General features: G+C 39.7%; 1 protein-coding gene across 1 annotated transcript in view; it reads left to right on the top strand.

Moving 5' to 3' along the window:
- Positions 1–3,582: 3,582 nt before the first annotated feature.
- Positions 3,583–20,497, top strand: part of GRM3 (glutamate metabotropic receptor 3) — a 315,278-nt gene continuing 298,363 nt past the window's right edge. The window contains exon 1 of the mRNA XM_068276167.1: positions 3,583–4,211. The gene's annotated coding sequence lies outside the window, so the exon portion shown is untranslated. The remainder of the gene's footprint in view (positions 4,212–20,497) is intronic.

Genomic DNA, 20,497 nt, shown 5'->3' with positions numbered 1-20,497 from the left:
GCGGTGTACTACTGTTCCCAGCAGCGACACAGAGCACAATGCTATACAGTGGTGGGTGAGCGGTGTACTACTATTCCCAGCAGCGACACAGAGCACAATGCTATACAGTGGTGGGTGAGCGGTGTACTACTGTTCCCAGCAGCGACACAGAGCACAATGCTATACAGTGGTGGGTGAGCGGTGTACTACTATTCACAGCAGCGACACAGAGCACAATGCTATACAGTGGCGGGTGAGTGGTGTACTACTGTTCCCAGCAGAGACACAGAGTGGCAGTAAACACAATGCTATACAGTGGTGGGTGAGCGGTGTACACAGAGTGGCAGTAAACACAATGCTATATAGTGTGGGTGAGCGGTGTACTACTGTTCCCAGCAGCGACACAATGACTGGGGGGACCCTGGCTAGCCTGGCTGGAGAGAGAACTACCCTGCCTGCCTACCCAAAGCTAAACCCACAGACAAATGGCGGAGAAATGACGTGGATCGGGTATTTATTTACCCGAACCACGTGACCCGTTCGGCCAATCAGAGCGCGTTCGGGTCCGAACCACGTGACCCGTTTGGCCAATCACAGCGCTAGCCGAAAGTTCGGCCATGCGCTCTTAGTTCGGCCATATGGCCGAACGGTTTGGCCGAACACCATCAGGTGTTCGGTCGAACTCGAACATCACCCGAACAGGGTGATGTTCTGCAGAACCCGAACAGTGGCGAACACTGTTCACCCAACACTACTGAGGAGAGCAATTGCTGTAGATCTAACAGTGAAATGTTGTCTCATTTTATTTGATATAGGTTTTCAGCAGTTGCACAGTTTGTGTTTTATTTGTTGGATTTTTCATTGCATAATGCACCAGCTACTTTAAATGGATCACAGATCTGGACTGCAGTAAGGTAAGTTTAACTCTCAGAACTCTTTTAAACCAGAACTCTTTACCTTGTGAAATGGGTTTATTGTGGCCACGCTCCAACCTTGTATGAGCACATCAAGACTGGGCATGTGTGTGGGGGACTATGCATGTCCAGTAGAATGAAGCTGCTTGTGCATGGAGGGAAAAAAGACATGCACAAACATCTTCATTCTACCTGGCATGTGTGGACTGTATTTGTGCATGCCCTATGGATGCACTTATCCACGACCCAGAGTGTGGCAAGAAGATGAAGAGGGACCCTGTGCTGGAACATTAGGTTTGACAAGGATCCAAAATTGGCTGGTTCTTCCATATACTAAGGTAAGTATCAAACTTTTAGGTCCTACTCCACAATACAGGTTTGTTTAAATGGTGCTTTCCAAGCCATCAATTTTAAACACACTTAATTTGAGTTTTGATTTATCAGTTTTTCACCTTACCTCACTACATCTTGATGAAGCTTAGGCTAAAAGAATGTAGCACATTTAATGGATCATAATCGTATATTAGGCTTTTGTTTGAATGGTAAAGTTTTAACTTGCATTTAGGGATGCAGTAACTAATTGTGTTTTGTCAGAAGTGCTCTACAGCTTGTACAGTGATTACCACTGCAGAATCATGTCTGCTTGCTTTTAAACTTGTCCATCAGATACACATATACATAACATTTCATTTTGTTTTGTACGTCTCACCCCTGCTGTGGAATCCCCTTCCAAACACATCTGTCACTCTCCAACCTCACTCAAAACTCACTTTTTCAGACAAGCATTTGCTCTAACTTAGGTCATCCCTCTTCAGCCTCTGGCTAATTTGTAGGGTGATGAGCATGCATGATCCAGTAGAATACACTGGGGGGGAGGACCGTGCCTTACAATCTAAAGAAAGGAAGATGGGACAACTAGGAAGGGGACTGATGAAAAGGTGCTCAGCAGACATAATGAAGGCATAGGTGAGAGGGTATGCCATTGTGAAGAGGACTTGCTTGAAGGTGTAGAAGGAGGGGGTGAGTCTGATGGCAATAGGAAGAGAGTTCTAGCATGGGTGATGCTCAGGGTGGTCAGGTGTAGGTCGTTAGAGGATTGGATTATTAGGTACCCTATGTTTGTATCATACTCTGTACAGCACCACAAAATATGTTGCTGCTTTATAAATCAATAATAATAATTTATTTGTATGTATTAATGTGCTGAAGATGAAGCATTTGAATAATATTTTGCAATTATATTAAAGACCACCTGAAATGAAAGGAATGTGAGAGGTATATGAAGGCTGCTGCCCTATGTTTTTCCTTTTAAACAATACCAGCTGTCTAGCTCTCCTGCTGCCCTCACTGGCCGCAGTAGTATCGGAATCACATGCCTGAACCAAGCATACAGCTTATCCAGTCAGACTTTATTCAGAAACTGCTAATCTGCATGCTTGTTCAGGATCTATGACTAAAAGTATTGTAAACAGATGATCAGCAGGACAGCCAGGCAATCAGTATTATTTAAAAGAAAAGTTGGATGTCAGCCTCCATATACCTATTAGTTCAGGTTTCATTTAATTATTCTTAAATTGATGTATTGATTGCTTGCACAATGTTTTACAGGGTGGTGAATCTCACTCATCTTTGCTTTTTAGAGACTTGGCCTCTCTGAGATGTTGTATTTATACTAGTTCATGTTGCTGACCTTTTGCTTTGTACCACCACCAGTTTGTTGTTGTTTTTTTTCCTATTTTCTTTCCCCCTTTTTTGAAGACGGGTGCAGTATAACTTTTCCAGTCTTGTGTTGCCACATCCCATCTATTTTGAAACCTCATGCACATGATCATGCATTTTTCATAAAACACCAACATTACTTAGGCTCAACATTTAATATTACACTAGTAAAATAGTATACAGTTTTTGTTGTTGTTTTTTATAAATATGGTATAGGATGCTATTTTTAATTGCATGCAGAGTTTAAATGATATGCTAAAAACACATTTCGTTTGTATTTACATTTTACTTTGCATTCCAACTTTTTTGGAAAAAAAGTCGTAAGTGCTTTTGCTTTTTAAAGGTCAGTGCATTTACAGCAAGTGCATTTACAGCCCTAATACAAGGAAATTACTATTGCAAAGTGCAAAATGATCTTTCAAGGATATGACCTCAGTAATCAGAAATCTGATTACGCCTTTAATTTATTTCTGGTCATAATTTCGCTTTGCACTTCCTACATCAGCCCAATAGAGAATGCATTTTTGGAATATAATATAAAATAGTTTATCTATATCCTATTAGCAGAGGTAGTTTATTATATGAATATAGTTTATTCTATTAGGCATCAGTATTTGCTGCTACAACTCCAGAACTGAGCTTACTATTTACCTCTTATCAGGGTAGAAAGATAACCTACAGACAGATGGATGGATAGATAGATAGATAGATAGATAGATAGATAGATAGATAGATAGATAGATGAAGGGAGGGGAGATGAGTTCTGCTTTTATATAGTATTAACAGCATTCACATAGGCATGTGTTTATCCATCTAATTAAATAAGCAAGGCTGTTATTGTTTAGACACTATCTCACATCTTCATAGTGAGAACAGCCTGAGTGGCACATGACGTCAGAGTGGGTGTGTTAGACATTTGATGTAGAAGGTGCTGCATGCTAAGATCTGGCTTGTTACTGTGTAGAGCAGCCGATATGCTGCTGGGGAGAGCATTGTTGGTGATCCGGAGCTGTGAAATAATCATCAGTCCTGTTCTGCACCACTTAAAGTAAGCTGCTGTGAGAGCAGAAAGTGTGTCCTCTCATTAAGTCACAGCATGGGAACAGGGGGCCACTCCAAGGACTAATTGTCCAGCAGCACTCTTGCCAAGGATGCTAGAAGCAAAAAAATCATCAAAGTTAGAAAAGGTCTCACTCCAATATGTGAATAGCAAGTGAATGAAAAGAAACAGCATTGGTACAATACACTTGTGCAGTGATTTTTTTTTTTAATTAAACGAAGCTGTACAATCCCAAGAGGGGACAAATTTGCTCTAAGCAATGAGGAACAGAACAGGACAAAGCAAGGAATTGTGTCTTACAAAATGACAGTAATCTACATTCCTGGGACACTGAGTAAAAGAATGGTAGTTGGTGCGAATGAAAAACCTTACACAGAAATCCAAGCTGAACAAGGACCTGCTGGATCAGATGCAATGAGAATAGAAAGAACGATTACAAGTTCTGATTTTTATTACCTCACAGTCCTAGGCTGAAGCTGTCACTGGATGGAGTGGATGGCGCTGCCTGTGACATGCAAGCACACTGTTACCTGCACAAGGTAAGCACATCGCTATGGCTTTGTTATGAAAAGTGCTGTAATGCTTGGACATGTTTGTAGCTGCATGGTGAATATAGGCTATTAAAATTCAAGCACAGTATGCATGATGCAGAGCCTGGTAAATTAAGTCATAACTGGACTAGCAGTAATTGTGTTACATAGTTACATAACGGACTACATATATATATATATATATATATATATATATATATATATATATATATATATATATACATACATAGTGTTGATGGGCACATTGTGATCTACCATATTTGTAAACATACATTTGCATTAAGTTTTGAAGCTCTGCTATTGGTCAAGAGGCTAGCTCTGCCTCTGCATATTAAATAGCTTGGCAGCTACAGCATTTTCAAGGATCACATGTAACTAGCTGTCTTTATTTCAAGCAACAATAAAAAGGAATTTTGTGAAAAGTTCAATAAACCATAATATGGAATTGCATTACACCTTCACAGTTAAACCATTTGAATAATGGTATTTACTATTGTCTTGGTTGCTAGGGGTTACCACAGTCGGCTCGCTACCATTTGCATATCTATTTGAGGCTGCATGTACTCTCTTGAATATATGTTCAATCACACATTGCTTTACTGGTGTTAACTGAAATACACTTATAAAAGTCACTTCTAATCTAATGTCATTTATTCCCCAGGCTGAGCTTTAGAAGCAGAAAGTGACAAGTCATAGAAATAGCCTTGTTAGCCTAAAGCCTTAAAGTCTCCATTCACGGTGTAAGTGTCTTTAAATGGTTTTTGCTAGGTTATGAGGCTAATAGATCAGACCCTAAATGAAATGCACCAGCCAGCTAAGTAAAAGGCTCTATACTGCGAGCAGTCTTGTGACTACAGCTGAATGAATTGCAGATACTTGTGTCCCAAGAGAATAGCTTTGCTGTCACCAACTTCCAAAGGGGGCTTCATACTGAGACAAAGAGGTAACAGAGCATCAGCACTCTGTGGAATGACAGTCCCTGAAGGGGAAACATGTGGTTACAATTAGAGTTGTCTTTTCTTTCAGCTTTCCTTTAAGGTAATTACACTTGGCTGTAACCATCTATGAAGAGCTAATTTATTACGTGAAATAGTTGATTTTCTGTGTCACACTAAGCAATCTGTCACTTGGAAGGGTAAATGGCTCCTGTCAAACATATGTCTTTCAGGCACATTAGTGATGACATACATTATTTTATCGGGCCGCTACACAAAATTACACTGTGACATTTCCTTGGTAAATATATATATATATATATATATATATATATATATATATATATATATATATATATATAGGAAACATGAATTGATTAGAAGATTAATACATTAATAATGCTGCCAGCCAGGGTATTCCCAGACAGAAAATATTTTGATGTGCCTCATCTATTATTTTAGAATAACAGCTGGAAATATCCCCTGTGTATGCCATATTTTGTATGTTATTGCAAATAAAAATAAGGCATTGAAGTACCCAAGGCAGGCACTGACATTTTCACTCTCTCTCTTTGCAAATTATTAGACATTGAAATACAGAAACAACGAATCATATTAGTTTTCCCGCATAAATGTCCACAATATAGTGATGAACAGAGGTATCTCCTAGTGCATTAGCATCCTCATGATAATTGTATGCGAAACATTTAAGGGTCCTTTTTACACTTAAAGTGAACCTCCAGACTAAAAATCTACTCAGCACAACTGAAAAGGCTTGCTGTTTCTTTAACAGTTTCACAGCATCAGAACTTTGTTTTTCTTACTAAAGCATCATTTTTTGCTGCATTTTTAGCTAAGCTCCACCCATCAAAGAAAACTGCCCGGGTTTTTTTCCCTGATGCTGTGCAAAGCATGATGGGATTTCCTATGTTGTTATTCACATTGCCTAGCAACTGGGAGGGGTGATCAGCACACAGGACAGTTGGAACTGTGTCTCATTCTCCCTGTCACCTCCTTTCAATGAAAAAGATGGCTGCCCTCATGAAATCAAACATTTGCCTGTTCTTTTAAAACAGGGTGGGTAAGAGATTATATTACTTATCTATTTTAATTAACATAACGAATGTAAGTTAATGACAGTATGTTTGTTTAGGCTGATGTTCCTCTTTAATCAGTTGCTCTCAGTTATAACTGAAAGAAAACTGATTTTCAAAGTAATGCCCATGTTTTCCTATGACACCATTCACACTTAACGCGTTTTAACTGAAATCTTTTTCACAACGCACTGCTATGGAAAAAACACGTACCAAAGCGTACCATCGCGTACTAACGTGCACTAATGCACACCAACTGATTAAGTATAAATGGGCCCTAAGTGAAATGCCATTTGACATACTTGTCAGAGTGTAGTGCTGACTGTATCTGCATGTAAACACATCTATCATCTATCAGCCTTAGGTTATGGTAACGCTGGCACTCAGTGAGTCTCATCACGTTTACAACAAACTTTTTCAAAGGCGGCAGCAAAAGACATTACATGCAGCGCTCGGGTGCATTAATTATTGATTAAAAAAAAACATCTTCAAAGATCAGATAGGATTTTTGGCATTGTACTGGCATCTAGTTAATCTGACCTTAGTAGATGAGAATGCCAATATACCTGCTAATATCATCAGGGTGTAAGTTTTACACAAGCACAATGAACATGTGTTCACTTTATACAACCCACTATGATTAAAGAGAACCATTCACAAATAGGCATTTGCAAATCTGCCAGTCCACTCTCTGGAATTGATGTAAAAAAAACTTTTATTCTCCTGTTATAATTCTGCCTTGCGTATTTAACTACATTTACTCTCCATATCCCTATGCATTTCAGCACAGTGTGAGGCTGAAAGGCCCTTCATAGGAGCTGTCTCTTTTACTGCCTGTTGTCAGTGCCCCCCCCCCCCCCCCCCTCTTCCTTTCCTCAACCGTCCCCATGTCCATTATGTAATTAAGGATCTAGTTTGTATTTTCTTTTTTAACATGAATTTTAAACCTACTTTCATATGCTGATGTTTTATGAACACCTTCCTGGGGCAGCTACAAAAAGTGTCCATCAAGAGGACACAGTGCAGAGTTTGTCCAAAGTGAGCATGTAAATTGCAGAAAGCAAACAGTATTGTCTTCCTAAAAAAATGGTGTAACAAGTTAATAGTACAGATTTTTTACCATTTGTGACAGTGTCTCCTTAAAGGGCATTAACTCATTAAAGAGACACTGAAGCGGAAACAAAATTATGATATTATGATTTGTATGTGTAGTACAGCTAAGAAATAAAACATTAAGATCATATACATCAGTCTAATGGTTTCCAGTACAGGAAGAGTTGAGAAACTCCAGTTGTTATCTCTATGCAAACAAGCCATTAAGCTTTCCGACTAAGTTAGTCGTGGAGAGGGCTGTTATCTGACTTTTATTATCTCAACTGTAAGTGAACTGTTTACTTTTTCTCTGCTAGAGTAGAGGTCATTACTTCACAGACTGCTCTGAAAGACTCATTTTGAATGCTGAGTGTTGTGTAATCTGTACATATTATAGAATAATGCAATGTTAGAAAAAACACTATATACCTGAAAATAAAAGTATGAGAATATTTTCTTTGCTGCTAATCTTCTAGTAATTATTCATAGTACACAACCAATTCATTATATTATATTTTTTTTTTCGCTTCAGTGTCTATTTAAGTCATTAACGTCTAGATACAGTAAGTGTTTCTCAGGAGTGTGAGTGTGTTAGGTGTTCCACATAATAGTGTATGCTTTCCAAACATTATCTTATAATTTTATTAGCTTAAAGAGAATCTGTATTGTTAAAATCGCTCAAAAGTAAACATACCAGTGCGTTAGGGGACATCTCCTATTACCCTCTGTCACAATTTCGCCGCTCCTCGCCGCATTAAAAGTGGTTAAAAACAGTTTTTAAAAGTTTGTTTGTAAACAAACAAAATGGCCACCAAAACAGGAAGTAGGTTGATGTACAGTATGTCCACACATAGAAAATACATCCATACATAAGCAGGCTGTATACAGCATTCCTTTTGAATCTCAAGAGATCATTTGTGTGTTTCTTTCCCCCATGCACTGAAGTTTCAGGCTGCTCTTTTCTTCTTGCAAACAGCTTTGCCCTTGTTTGTAATTCCTCAGTATGTGAAAGCCCAGCCAGCTCAGAGGACTATTTATCCAGCTGATTAGAGCAGCTTCTCTCTTATCTAAATAACACACAGGCAGTGTGCATAGAGGGGCCAGAAAGGGTGAGTTCATAGCAGAACCACAACACTGAAGAACTTGGCAGCCTTCCAGACACAGACCGACAAGTCTGACAGGGGAAAGATACATTGATTTATTACAGAGACTGTCATAGTAGAAAGTGCTGCAGTTAGCCAGAACACATTAGAATAGCTTTTGGAACATGTAGGATGATAAAAAACAGGATGCAATTTTTGTTACGGAGTCTCTTTAAGTATGTATTTATATTTTACTAGGGTGTTAGCAATTTACACCAGGGTTTTGTTTCAAACAAGCCTTCTGTTAATCAAATTTCATATGATTTAACCATTAAACCCCATGTCCATATTTTGATCTATTAACATCCTTTAAGAATGATTAAAGAAGGATTTATTCTGCACAATGAATTATCAGTATAGGGAATTTTAGATTTAAAGAGGAACTTTAACCAAATATTGAAGTTAATTACAATCAGTAGCGGATACTCTCTTTCCCAGGAGAAATCTTTACTTTTTCTCGAATAGATCATCGGGGAGGGGGGTCTGTATGGCTGATATTGTGGTGAAACTCCTCCCACAGTGTGATGTCACGACCATGGTTATGACAGTTTGCTGTCTGTGAACCTCATTGCATTGTTGGAAATATCGGCTTTTTCCAACTGCCAAGCAAGCAATATCTCCCTTTGTGCATAGAACTCTCAGTAAATAACATTCCATACAGATCACCTTGCAGGACTAAAGATGTAACCACCAGTGATACATTTCAGGGAGAGGAAAGATTTTACAATGGGCAAACACAGCCTTCTGTAAATCAAGTTTCATATTAATTAACCAATAAACTTCCTGCCAATATTTTGATCTATTAACATCCTTTAAGAATGAATGAAAGAAGGGTGTATTCTACACAATTATCGTATAGGGAATTTTCAGTTTAAACTATGCAGTGTCTGAATTACTTGCATGTTTCACAACCCTGGTTCCACATATTATGTAATGCAAACGTATGTAATTACGGCATGTTCCAGCACTGCTTTTTGCCCATTAGCCATCACAAGTCAGATAAAAGATCATATGGTACTGAGAAGCTATGTAGTATGTTGCCAGCACAGGTCCAAAGTACAGCTCAGATCTAAACATAGCACAACATCTCTGTGAATCCCTGTTCTGAACTCTTGCTTGTTAATAAGAGCCCATATCTAAGCAAGGGCCACATGCTTGTATTTCAGAAGAACAGCCAAGCCAAGCCCTTGTCACTTCTCCCATTTACATCTAAATTACTTGAAAGCCATAAACATGCTGAACTAAGCCAATATGTATCTGCCAACTCCCTGCTTGATCAGTTCCAGTCTGGCTTTCGCAGAAACCACTCCACAGAAACAGCTATTGCTAAAGTGGCCAATGATCTTTTTACAGCTAAATCCAAAGGCTGTTATTCCATACTCATCTTTCTTGATCTGTCATCAGAATTTGATACGATTGGCCACACCTTACTCCTTCAGATACTTTCATCTATAGGCATAAAGAGCCTTGCTCTCTCCTGGATATCGTCCTATCTTTCCGAAAGGTCTTCCACAGTCTCTTACTTGGATCAGATCTCCCCATCCTTTACCTGTGGAGGTACCTCAATGCTCTGTCTTTGGCCCCCTTCTCTTGTCCATCTACATGCACGGTCTTGGCAACTTAATCAGCTCATTTGGTTTTCAATTACACTTAAATGCTGATGATACACAACTGTACCTCTTGACCTCAGACCTTAACTCCCTCATCATACATGTTCCAGGCTGCTTGTCTGTTACAGTATATTCTCTTTCGTGACCTCTTGCGTTTTAAAACTTAATATGAGTAAAACAGAACTAATCATCTCATCTTACCCCCGCCTCTGTGTACCTCTCTGCCTGATATAACAATTAATGTTGATAACACTACTATAACTTAAGTTTCCAAAGCAAGTTGCTTAGGGCGGGGTTATATTTGACTCCTCTCTCTAATTTATATCTCACATTCACTCCCTAACCTCCTCCTGTCATCTCAAACTCAAACACTTATCTCGTATCCAACCTTTTCTCACTCAACTAAAATGTTATCCAGTGAGGAGTTCAACTTGATCAGAGGTCAAAGGGGGAATAGTCTAAGTTAGATCATATGCTTGTCATAAAAAGTAAGTTTTGAGGGAGTGTTTAAAGATTTCGAAGGTTGGCGGGTGACGGATGTGTTGTGGAAGGGCATTCCACAGGAGTGGTGTAGTAACCAGGATGTCTTGTATATGTGAATGCGAGGATGTGATTCTAGAGGACAAAAGAAGGTTGTGTGCAGATCTGAGAATGTGTTTGGGGTGGGAGGGGCAATTTAATAAGAGACAGCCAGATGTCTGACCATTGTAAGGTAAATAGGCAAAATTTTAGACACCCCTCCCCTACCTATTCACCAACATAGAGACATGCCCATTTCCCACTGGCGTAACAATAGGGCCTGCAGCCCCTGCCTCCGTGGGAGGGCCCGCTTGGGGCCATTTTGTGGGGGCTGGAGGGGTCGCAAGCATGAGGGGAAAGCCATGCTGCACTTCAGCGGGAAGGGGGGGGCGGTTCCCCCCCCTCCCTCACCTCGGGCTCACCCCTCTGCGCTCCCCTCCAGCGTTGAATAGTTTGTGTATGCAGGCGGTGGACAGCAGCAGATACATACCTTCCGTGCGCTCCAGCGCGGATGTTTCTCCCTCTAGTGTCTGATGGCACTTCCTGTATAAACCGGAAGTCGCGTCAGAGGCTAGAGAGAGGAACGTCCACGCTGGAGCGCACGGAAGGTATGTATCTGCCGCTGCCCGCCGCCTGCATACACAAACTATTCAACGCTGGAGTGGAGCGCAGAGGGGAGAGCCCGATGGTGAGGGGGGGACCGCCCCCCCTCCCCGCCGAAGTGCAGCATGGCTCACCTTTTTAAGGTCAAAATGAAGCCTTGTTTTATAAACAAAAATGTCAGAGAAAATAAGTTGATAAATTCCTGTACACCAGAACACAGCTGTTCTTTGATTAGTAAATGTGTGATGACCGGTTTGTGGTAATCGCACCTACATTTGTTTGATGCCTGGGTGGGGCGGCAATTTCCACTTACTGTATGTATGGATTTTTTCCTTTTTTTGTGCATATTTCCATAGTTTAAAACTGCCTCAACTTCCTTTGGATATAAAATACAATCGGATTATTATTTTTAACATATGTTACCATAGCGACATGTGCATTACCATGGTAACGCATGTAACGCTAATGTGTTAACAGCTGATGCTCGCCCTGTGCTAGTAATGGTAAAATTAATGTGCGCTCCCTGTGCACAGCAACTTTACCTGAATTTAGCACATCAGGCCCATAGACCCGCCCATCCCGTTATATATAATACAGACAGTACATTTTGTGATTTCAAACTTGCTCCTTTACTATAATGCAAACCTGAACCTACATTTTCATCACCTGGTTACATCTGTACCCTATTCTACACACCTTGACAGCATTTACTTATCACGCACTTTGGCATGTAACCTTGCTGTCCAGAGCTCCAGGATATGTGATTTCTGTGTCACAAAGGGCTGCCATATTGCTCTGCAAATTATGAAAATGACAATATTTGCATCTTACACTTTTTTTTTGTATTCTAAGCAGTCAATCTCTACTTTGGATCATCTGTAATATAACACTGTTTACTCAGGTGGGAGGGGGATTGTGCAGTAAGCAGTTACTGCTGCCAAATCAGCAGTGGAATCAACAATGCAGATAAATGTGGATATTTGAGGAATGGGACTCACAGGAACAAGTATGTGTACAATCCTGGTCCAAAGGAGAACACAGATATATATATTTTTAATTATTTTAACAAGACAACCCAGAGTATAAATACACTTGAAATTATAACTGTAGTTATATAAAGTACAGCTATCTGTTTGCCTCCTGTGTATACATAAGTTGGATCATTTAACAAGGATGTTTGCATTCTGACATCTGGCAAATGCAGAGTAGTGCTCCTCCAATCCAACCTGTAATGAGACCCTTCATCTACTCAAAAACGCTACAGGGAAAACAGGAGGTGGGTATTCTGCTAGTCAGAGAAGGGCATAGACTGTCATTGCCTTCAAGCCTCGTACTCAAACTAGACTGTTCTCTGCTAAGATGACTGGTTTGGTCCATGTTGGCAGAGAAACTAGCATGTACAGATATCCCCCGAGAACTCTTGTTGACCAGGCATGCCAAATCAATAAACAACAATCAGCAGCAGAGTCCATTGTTCCCCTCCATACCCCTCCCGCCAGAAGCCACTCCTTTGCGTGCAACATGCTGGGCTGAGAAAAGCCTTGCTGATCATGCATATTTTCACACACAGATTTCTACACATCTTCTTCCACAGACTAAAAAATAGTAGTCATCTTGGTTCATGCATGCATGCTCTTTGCATGACCGCCTACCATGTATTGTATGTAGATAAATCTGTCCAAGATGTATCTTGTAGTTTGCAACTACTGACTAATGCAGTACCTTTTTCATGATGATACCACAAGTTAAAAAAAGCTAAAAAAAAACATGGTTTGTAAACTGTTAGCCCCCACTTATGCCACTTAAATCTCCTGCCAGTAGCAATATTCAAATCTTTCCAGGTTTTTCATTGTTTTAGTAGTTTTAGTACAGCAGACTGGATTGCAACAAACTACTTCTGTTCTTTCAAACAACAGAGGTATCTCTCCAGTGCTATAGCTATAGGTGTGCAGGGATTGCGAAAGTAACTGAGCCCCCTGGACCTGAAAATCCATCTACAACCCTACTTCTGTTGCATTAAATATTTGTTGGTGCCATAGGGATAATGACCGCCTCTTTATGTGCTTTGAATACTGGTTATAACAAATCATTCCAGTATATATATATATATATATATATATATATATATATATATATATATATATATATATATATATATATATATATATAATAAGAAAAGCAGCAAATATATATTCTCCTTGAAAGTCAATAAGTGAATTTTGATTGGCTTTTGTAGACTCCACCCACTTTTCTGAATATTAATCCCAGTCACCCAGTGACCAACTGTGCAAAGTTTGAAAACCCTACCATTAACAGTGTAAGAATGGCTGCAGTTTACATTTTCCCAGTCAAATTTGTATTTGTCTCTGCCCACTTTTTGGTTATAGGGACAAAAAGTATCCTATATGTTATTCCAGGTAATGTACTATGTGTATGCCAAATTTCATTCAAATCCGTTCAGCCATTGTTGCGTGATCGAGTAACAAACATCCAAACTTTCACATTTATAATATTAGTGATATACAGAGTATATATATATATATATATTACAGCAGGGTAATCAGGGTAAACAGGGTTACAGCATAAAATTCACACTTGGGGCCATGGCTCCATAGCTATGCCACTGGGTATCTGACTATGTCCTGTGAGGATAAGTAGTCTTTCTGTCCATCTGTTAATGGCCTAGAAACACTGGGTGACTTTGTGTGCACTCAAAAACTTCATCTGGCCTACCCGGTTGGATTCTCTCTAGCCAGTCATTGTTATATAGGATGAGATGCAGTGGAAGGACTTTTGCCCCATACCTTGCCTTAGGACTCAGTATACCTGCTTGTCCAAGCAAACATGTTTGTTCAGTCATTTGCTTTCAATGAGCAAATGATGATATTCTGTTTTTATCTTTGCACATTTAAATATTTTTAATCATGGTGCTTTCCATAGAGACACACTTGTCATGGATTTAAAGAAAGCTTTTATGGGTCCCATAGTGTACAGTTTTTCAACTTCTGAAATTTAATTATTTTGTTCCTGCTCATGATATGCAAATGTCTTAATGTATCACTGTCAAGTTAGTAAATACTCATGCATAATATGCATATGCATATTTGTAAGAATCAGAAAATTCTCTGGTGGTGATTTGCAGTGATGAACAGAGATACTATATTGTCCTCACCTCAAACCAAGGACAGAAACTCTCCTATTACTTTTGAATCCCTCTACATCATGGATGTTTGTAGTTAACACAGTGATGCTTCATTGCTCTTCACTGCATGCCTCCTCCTGTGAATCATCACTGAATGCCAAAGCACCTTAGCAAATACATCAATTATGAGCAAGCAATGCATGTTATTCCTCTTGCTATATAAAGAAAAAATCTGTGAAGCTTAACAGTGGATTAGTAGTTTTTGCCACAGTAGTTTTGTAACTATTAGAGTTTAGTGCATCATGTTAGTATTAAGCAGTATAATATCTGAAGGATGATGTGAAAGTGAGAAATGTTTGGGGTAGTGTAAGGAAGACTAAATGTTAGAGGGCAGGCATTAGGTATTGAAGGTGTTTGAGGTTATTGTCAAACATGAATGGTTAAGGCTACTGTTAGGTTTTAGGGTAGTTGGTCATTAAATTGCGTGCATGAAATAGGGGCGCATGTTTTCGTTAATAAAAGCATTGTTGATACCTACTGATATTCTTAATTTTTCAAATGTAAATAGTGTAAATTATTTTAATAAAATATCAGTATCTATTAACAATATTTTACTACAAGTTAGCCTAACCATGCTCATACAGAACCCTCCCTTCCTGATGCGTAACCCTAAAACCCCCTTTCCTGATGCCTAACCCTAAAACCCCTTTCCTGATGCCTAACCCTAATACCACCTTTCCTAATGCCTAACCCCCCCTACAACTTAACTTAACCCTACCCTCACACAGAACCCTACCTTCCTGACACCTAACCATAAAACCCCCTTTCCTGATGCCTAACCCTAAAATCCCCCTCCTTGATACCTAACACTAAAACCCCCTCTTCCTGACACCTAGGCATAACTACCCCCCTCCCCTTCTTGACACCTAACCCTAAAACACCCCTTCTTGACAAAATGAATTAGGGATGGCCCCTATCACCACCAGTCTTTATTGTGGTCATGAGTTAGTATGAGTGAATAATGCAAAGTGTGTTTAACCTGTTAGTAGTTACTTTGTGATTTACCAGTTAGCAGCTGCTGGGAGAGTGGATTTGATATATTTAATTTATTAAAAACACTCCTCAATACCTTGTTTGTCTTTTACAAAGCATCCTTTAGCTTCATTAGCAGTTCACTGTTGCTGTATCATCTGCCATTCCCTATTGTGATCTTCTAACATTCTTCATTATGACAAGGTATGGGGCATTTTTTTTTTTTTTTTTGCTCAGTCAAGTTCACTCATACTATTTTATAAACCAAAATAATTCACGTAACACCTGCAAATATATGTTAAATAAATGTGCAACATATTTACTTAATTTACATAATTGTGTGATAATCCATTTTATTAATGTACATGAAACTGATTTAATGATAGAAACATACCTGGAAAATCTTCAATGGTGCTGCTGGTAACACTGCAAGCCAAACAGCAGTTTCCTGGTAAAAGTAGAGCAAGGGGTTAAGTCTTGCTCTCAACAGGTCTGTCTCAGTAGACTTGAGAATTGTGATGCATGCTTCCTCACCTCCCAGTCTCAGTGCTGATTGTCGATAGAACACTAAGGAGAGAATACACTAGAACTAGCATAATAGACTACAGCAAATGCATCAAACCATGAAGTTTCTGAATTGAATGTAAAATAAAATAGGATTTAAATAGCTGACGGTCAGTGTTAAAATTATATAAATTGCCAATGGCAGTTTCAGGATAATAATATGACAAGAAGGTAAAAGTAGTTATCCTGTTTTATGTCAAGACCTATCCTTTACATTTTCACAACGTTGCAAAGTCTTAGTAATTATTACTCTACATGAATCCCTGCTTGCTAATTATCTTCACGAATTGAGTCCTTAAGCCAGGCATACCCTGTGACACTTTTTAATAGATCACATGCTAGATTTGATAAAAACATTGAGTCTGTGAAAAGCTACTAAAAACTTGGGCATTTCTGACTGATATTTAAATGAAACATCAGTCATTGATTATGCATGCCCATTCTCCACTGGCAGCAGTGCACTTGGCAGAAGTTATTGCAGCAGCCCAAACAACATCAAACAAGGTTTCCACTTAAATATTGTGCAGCAGGTAGTAGATCAGGTAAATGGTCAGTATCAGTAAAATATTGATGATGTGCCTGATCAACCATACATTTTACAATATGCCTAGCTTAAACACATAGTAAAATTATTCAGGATAACCACTTTTATGGCAATTTTCTGGTTTCAGCCTCAAAAACACTTCCTGTACCTACATATTGCTGTATAGTAGTATTTATACAGTAATATGTACATTAGCCGTTTAGGAGGCCAGGTATATATTTATTTTGGTAAATTAACATTCCACAGAGATCACTTGCCGGGGTAAAGATGTCAACACCTGTGATACATTTCAGAATGTAAATCAGGAAGAGGAAACATTTTACAATTGGCAAACAATGACTGCATACTTTAAAAATAAGTATTGTAAAAAAAAAAAAAAAATTTATTCACTGAGTTATTTCAGTACAGTGCCTCCTTAATCATTAGCCACATTCGTGGGAGTATATTTATGCCCCATCCCAGGGGCGTAGATATTCGTCTATTGCCGCCGCTCGCTCCCGCATGCATTCTCACTGCCGATTGATAGAGGGGAGATCAATGAATTGGAACGCAGTTCCCATTCATTGTTCAAAGTCCCCATGTCAATTATCGCTGGCATCAACGAGATGCCTGCAATCATTATATCTAAGGAAGTAATATGTCCACGTATTACTTTCTGTTCGCATACTAATGGAATGCACAGGAAAGTAATGTGTTCAAATAGTAAAATTACACCTACATACTTTTTTAATAAAAAGACCTACACGTACATTTAAAATCAACCCCTTACCTCCCACACTCTTTCATAGTTACACCCAAAACATTTTTATAAAAAAAAAAAAGTAGTAGTTACCTTAGGGACTAAACATTTTTAATATGTATGTCAGGAGGGTATATTACTGTTATTTTTGAAAAGATGGGATTTTAACCACTTGAGGACCATGGTGCTAAACCCCCCTAGTGACCAGGCCATTTTTAGTTCATTGGGCCACTGCAGCTTTAAGGCCAAGCTGTAGGGACGCACAACACAGCACATAAGTGACCCCCCCTTTCCCCCCCCCCACCAACAGAGCTCTCTGTTGGTGGGGTCTGATCGCCCCACATTGTTTATTTTTTTTTATATATAAATGTTTATGTAAGTTATTTGTAAATAAAATGTACTATTTTTTTCACATACCCTCCCTCCCTCCTGCTAGCCAGCCAATGACGTGATCGGCTGTCCTAGGCTTCAGCCTAGGACAGCCGATCCCTCTCCTATGGGCCAGGGGGACAGCCGTGTCACATGGCTGTCCCCAGTACAGCGCTGCTGCAGATCGCAGCGCTGTACAAAGTAATTAGATGGCGGTTTCACCGTCTAACAGTCTCCCGAGCAGTGATCGCCGCTCGGAGACTGAGGGCGGGGCGGAGCTCCGCCCCCAAGCAGGAGATGCGCGCGCATACTGTGCGTGATCTCCTACTAGCCCCATAGAAGACCGTTCATGCCAATAGGCGTGGAGCGGTCCTGGGGCTGCTGCACTGCTCACGCCAATTGGTGTGGAGCAGTCGGCAAGTAGTTAATTAGTAATGGACGCAAAACTGAAAAAAATGTACCTTTATTTCCAAATAAAATATTGGTGGCATACATTGTACTAGGGACAAAATTTAAATGGTGTAATAACGGACAAATGGGAAAATAAAATACATGAGTTTTAATTATGGTAGCATGTATTTTTTTAGAACTATAATAGACACATACCTAGAAATAATGAATTTTTTTCCTTTTTTTTTTTCTTATTATTTCTTTTAAATGCATTTAGAATAAAATAATTCTTAGCAAAATTTACTATATAGGTCATTTTGTTGAGATTAGTAGTGATAAGATTATTGGCAAATGAAAGGGAGGAGCGTTGAAAGGTGAACAACCCCTCAATGGTGAAGTGGTTAAGATAAGTGATATGTATTAAGTTGGTTCCACACCCATCAAGCAAGACAAGAGTCAATAAAATAAAAGAAGCCAATTTAATTCACCTTTTCCATATACAAAATGTTGTACGCTTTCTACACTTTGCTGATGAGGACAAATCCTTTTACAGAGTAGCCTGAGAATATGTGGAAGACACTTATCAGGAGTCTGGCATACAAGATAAATGTGAAAAGCCTAAAACTTTGTTCTGTATACAGATCAATTCCAAGGCAAATCGTCTTAAGCAACAGACCATAGTAGTCCATTTTATTTGCATGTTGAACCTTGAAGCAGGGAACACACTTATTTGACTTGTTCATAATTCCCCATGACGGCAAAGTGCACACTACCTCACTGGCAATTGTAGCACAGTCGCAGAATGAATGCAGAACAGTGAATCCCAGGAATCTTGCAGAAAAACACTTTGACAAGTGTGCTCCCTTTTCTATGAGTAAACAGCAGGGCCGGGCCGTGGCATAGGCTGGAGAGGCTCCAGCCTCAGGGCGCAGTGTAGGAGGGGGTGCAGAATTCATTCAGCTGTCATTCCTAATTGGGTTTGTCGCAGAAATAAATAAGAAAAGAGGATACATGGCAGTGACTGTAAGCCAGACAACTAGATATTAAGGTGTTGGGGAGGTTGTGGGCCATGTGGCACCTCTTAGTCTAATAGCAATCAGTATGAGACGGCTGAGGTGGGAGGGATGGAGGGGCGCACTTTGGTGTCTCAGCCTTGGGTGCTGCAGGACCTTGTCCCGGCTCTGGTAAACAGCACACACCCACCATATATGATTTGACAGTGAATGGCAAAGAATATAAATGTGCTACATTTGCAGGTGAAATGCTGTTATGAAATGCTGTTATCCTTATGTGTTTGTATGTCTAAAAATGTGTGTAATGCTACCACATAGTCAATTTTTCAATGCCAACCTGAATCAAATGAGTACCGTACATTACAAAATGTTGTACTCCTCCGCTCTTAAGCCTATGTCACATTGGCAATTCCTCAGTTAGTAACAGCCTCTCTAGGAAAAATCACATACATGAACTGCAATTTGCTCACACTGCATCACTAGCAATGGGATCATGCACTGCTCTGTCACTAGCCAAAGCCAAAGCTGTTGACATTCAAGCATTAGTGATTGAGAAGCATGTGATTCCTTTGCTAGCAAAGATATTTTAACAAAGGGTGCATTGTTGTAAATCACATCTAACAATGCTGTCTACAAGCAGGGAATCATCTATACATCACTGCAGTCTCACTTTTCTGTTTAATTACATGTGAATAAGAATGGTGGTTCACCATGGCAATTTGGGATTTGTGCATTTTGTGCACATGCTAACTATTGTGTGCATTTGCCAGAAGAAAACTTTTTTCCTAGTAAAGGAATATACAAACAAGTTCCAAAATAAGCAGCGCTCCAATCCAAGGCAATGGATCACCCTATGGCAGTAAATAATATATAGTGCAATACTGTATACATATATAAAATGGCACCCAGTGAACACTCTAGGACAACTCAAGTGGCACCTTCACCCACAGAAACTCTTATCGGGGTCCCTTCCCCCTAGTGGGTTACACTCACAGTGTATCCACTTGTTTTAGAGCGTATCAGCCCTACTTAGATCTGGGCACGATCACCTTAAAAATAAACCTTTAAAATATAGAAGACAGAACCTCCATAGTGTAAAACCATATGATGTTTTAATCGCTAAAAAGATATTAAAACTGCATACAAGATAGAGGAGAACACAGCGCTTATCTGATTTAGGCAGTATCCGCCGCAGTCGGATCCCACTACACGCCATCAGTCCTGTCCTGCTCGTCCTCTCTTCCGGGTAGCGTCTTGCGTGACACTAAGCTCCTCCCTACGCGTTTCGTCAGTATGACTCATCAGGGGCTAGAGTCACGCTGAACCAGGACGCATTACAAGCCCCCCCCCCAGGACCCTCACTGCCATTGGTCGAAATACTTTATTGAATATTAACCACCCAGCTTTCCCTCCCACTCTTCCCTTCCATAGCAGGCAACCAGATCCCCGAGCCGATCCTGCCTTTACATCACTTATAATAGCCCAC

Source organism: Hyperolius riggenbachi, chromosome 3, assembly GCF_040937935.1.
Source record: "Hyperolius riggenbachi isolate aHypRig1 chromosome 3, aHypRig1.pri, whole genome shotgun sequence".
NCBI classification, from domain to species: Eukaryota; Metazoa; Chordata; class Amphibia; order Anura; family Hyperoliidae; genus Hyperolius; species Hyperolius riggenbachi.
This window is presented reverse-complemented; position numbering and strand designations above follow the sequence as displayed.